This window comes from Ptychodera flava, chromosome 17, assembly GCF_041260155.1.
Source record: "Ptychodera flava strain L36383 chromosome 17, AS_Pfla_20210202, whole genome shotgun sequence".
NCBI lineage: Eukaryota > Metazoa > Hemichordata > Enteropneusta > Ptychoderidae > Ptychodera > Ptychodera flava.
Window position 1 is genome coordinate 6,927,501 of NC_091944.1, and position 3,734 is coordinate 6,931,234.

The following is a 3,734-nucleotide window of genomic DNA, read 5'->3' on the forward strand; positions in this document are numbered from 1 at the left end:
GTGCATTTGCGCTCACGTTCGTTCGTGTGTGGAGCAAATGACAGCTCTCGGTCTACATGTAGGCTACCTTCCGCAAAGTTATACTCTATTTCAAAGATAGCATAGTCCTAGAAATTTATCACAGACGAAGATACGCTATTTTTCGGGAACAAATATCGACTGAATCTCGACGGCGCGAACACTGTAAACGTCGCGCCTGACCCTGTTTGCAATGCGTACGGAACCCACGGTATACGCGACCAGCTTCGAGTTCGTTGTTTCCGCAAATTATTCACGTAATTCCTTCGGAATATACAGGCGGTACACTCTTGTGTTTACATTGTTCGGATTAGTAATGTCGTAGTCTGTGAAAATATCGATTTCATTACATGACTTTTGATCGTGGGAGAAACATCGGCCACCACACCATGTTGTTTGTTTACATATTTACGAGCACACCGAAGATCGACAAAAAAAAAGGTCCGACGCACTAAAATTGATGACATAGACGCGGGTTGTCGTGACGTAGAACGACCAGAGAATAAATCCCGTATTTTTTGTTCGGAGACGACAAATTTGGCTTGTGCACACGATATAATGAATTTAAACTGTTGTCAGAGTTGCATTGGTATATACTCCATTACATATTTTGGTAATTTTTGCGAGACCCTCGCGATAGTTCGAGAAAAGACAATATCTGTACAGGCTAGTCGCGCTTTACTCGACAAGCTAAAATAAAAATGTTACATGATTCTAAAATGGTTGCCTCGGACAGATGTTTTGTTTGAATCATTCTTAAATTGGAAAGACACTTGGCAGATATCTCCTGTAAAACAAATGGTACTGTAAAAAAGAAACCTTGCTAGCGTCCTAGTTAGCGATCACACATAAACTTCGGCGAACAATAGTATGCCAAGTATTATGCTAATGTTCTATTTCTAAAATCCCTACGTCTGTGGTTCAATATTGAACTTTTAAGAATATTTCTCGGCAGGAGACTCAGTACAAGCCTAGTTTATTTGTTTTCAGCATCACACATAATTCGCTTCTAGTAGGACAATAGCGAGTGTGCAGGCCTATTCGGAAAGACATGTTATTGTTAACCTCAACCACAGAGGAACATGGACAGAGTGGCAACGGGTATTGTTTAAGGCGTGAAGCGGTTACGTAACCCATCCATGTTCGCCTCGCCTCAGGTTGCTCTCGCCTCTCTTTTCCGAAGACTGCCGACCATGCATCCTTCGGTAATTTTCGGATTTTCGCCAATGGTTAAGCGAAAGTATGTTCGGCAAAGTTTGTGTTGTTGTTGTTGTGTGGTGCTGAGCGGATTTGACGCGCTGGCGAAAACGGGAGTGTTTTGAGCTTCAGGAAAGTGAGTTTTACCGTTTTAAAAATTCCTCTCATATTTTTATAAATATATAATGAGTATGTTTGAACCAAATTTGAAAGTCTTTTATCGATACTGTCTGGTTTTACTCAATGGTTTACGGTCAGTCATACCGTCTTTTACACATGCGTCAAGGAAGGACATGTTTATGAAACTGCTGGCGTGTTATGTTTTGATTGGCGTGAAGCAGTGTTTCTGGCCTGAGAGCTCACAAAGTAACTATGGTTGCTACGCGACTGGCAATACAATGCCATCTCGTCGTATTTTTCGCATAATCTCGTGTAATTATCAACCACAAACAAAGCCTCCAAAAAGTTTAACACCTTTGAAGCTCATTTTAATATGAAAAGCCAATATTCTACCGAGACGACCATGGAAGAAAAGGCATGCAAGCGTTGCGACTCTGTCTATGTTTCTCTGTGCCTCAACCATGTAGTGAATCTATTTGATGCAAGCATGAAGTTGTCCGTCTACGGCACAGTCTGTTCGTGGTGTGCAGCAAAATGTATTATTTGTGAGCAGCTCCGTTCACGTTATCACACAGTCAAGCGTATATCACACGAAGGCTATGTAGGCGGCTATGCACGGGTCATTAACTCATTCACGCTTCGTTTAGAACAAGTAACCATGGCAACTACTTACTTTCGGGATAAACATCATACAGAGCGTGGAAGTAACACATAACACCGTCAACGCACTGATCAAAATAAATTTTACGGTGGTATTCTCTCCGAGCGAGAGTTGTAGGGTTATTCCGACAACGCTTGACAGAAAAATATTGTATATTGATATGCCAATTAGCCTGCAAAATAGGAAAATACCGAGATCAAGATATATAAAGTTTGATCATGCATTTTCATGAGTCTGTTTGCTTTGCGTCAACTTTCCAGGGAAAGTTTTAGTATTCCAGCTTATTTACTAGACTATACTATGACTGGCGAATGAAGTGTTTATACAAAAAAATATTTGGAAATGACACATTGATATTAATATAGGACTGTGAATGGTATTCAAAATTCATATGTATCACTTCATAGTGCAGTACTTAGTAAGCAGAACCTTAATATTTGGTTGTCAGGAATGAAATTATCCAGAATTTGACAACAGATATAGCGCAACAAAAATATATTTGCACAGTCGGAGGTAATGTGTCGAAATATGTTCACTTGGAAATTATTGATCGTACCCTCTCTCCAAACAAAGGTAAAAGGCACCGTGAAAACACTAATAAAATAAGAGATAAGCAAAAAAAGTCTTATTTTTTTACGTTGTTTGTTGTTTTACATTGACAGGAAGCTTTTATGGTCATCAAGTTTGTAATTTTGCATTAAACTTTCAGTAATTATGGGGCGAACACTGGGATGCTTACCTCGAATCGTTTAAACCTTCAACGGTGATGTTTCTTATTTCGTAGCTTAAGAAGCAGCCGAAAAATAGTAGCAAGCCCTTTTGAACTAGTAGGGCGCCACTCCACCACCAGTAGAAAGCGGATGAACATTCAAAGACTTGTGTGACAGTTTTGTTGACGCCTGCAGAAATCTAGAACAAAAAATTGAACGACGCGATAATATTTCATGGTATATTTTTCAGTCTTCTTTGAACACTAACAGCCAATGTGCGATGCGATGTTTAAAGTTTCGTAGGATTCCAATCCCATCATACAGTATCATGAGTAAACACTTCTAGCTAGTTGTGTATCGTCCCATCCCGCCTTAAAGGAACTTTAGGTCGACGGTCAGATCCTTGCAGGGATAGTAACCGGAGAGACGAATACCGACGGGATATTTGGAGTAGAACAAGAAGTTATATTTTGCAAAGAAAATAGGAATGATGGAGAAAACGTATAAGTACAGTTACTAAAACTTTCAACCATGATGGTGAGTGACCTAGGTAAGCAATTAGGCTAATGAATGAATAATTTGTGAAGAATGCAATTTCCGTCTGTTTGTAGTGCGGCCCACGATGTTTCATAAAAGGACTGGATTAAATTGACATACCTCTTGGCGGACTGTTTTGAGATAGGTTTCACATGGATGAATAAGCTGCCAACTCGTCAGGAACACCACATCGATGAGTGTCAAACAAATTACAAAAGCTATCAGGTTGGTGTCACGTATTGGCTATGGAGATAATTGACAAATGTTGAGAGAAAGGAAACGTTACTTTGACATTGAAAGACGAAAAAAGCTCGCCAGACAAGTGACACCCTCCCACAGCGGGTAGATAATTAAGCTGCTAAAGTGCTCACCATTCTCCTCTACCCTACGGTATGGAAGCACACTATTAAGATCACATAAAAGACACAACATCCACTCTTCCTGAAATGAATTAAGGTACACAAAGTACTGTCACTGTTACTGTGTATATG

At 39.9% G+C, this 3,734-nt stretch overlaps 1 long non-coding RNA gene across 1 annotated transcript in view; it reads right to left on the bottom strand.

Moving 5' to 3' along the window:
• The window catches only part of LOC139116447 (uncharacterized), a 4,397-nt gene extending 904 nt beyond the window's left edge, over nucleotides 1-3,493 (bottom strand). Inside the window, exons 1-3 of the long non-coding RNA XR_011548298.1 lie at nucleotides 3,364-3,493; nucleotides 2,736-2,905; nucleotides 2,009-2,168 (exon numbers count right to left, since the gene is read on the bottom strand). This is a non-coding gene — a long non-coding RNA (uncharacterized lncRNA). The remainder of the gene's footprint in view (nucleotides 1-2,008; nucleotides 2,169-2,735; nucleotides 2,906-3,363) is intronic.
• Nucleotides 3,494-3,734: the final 241 nt, after the last annotated feature.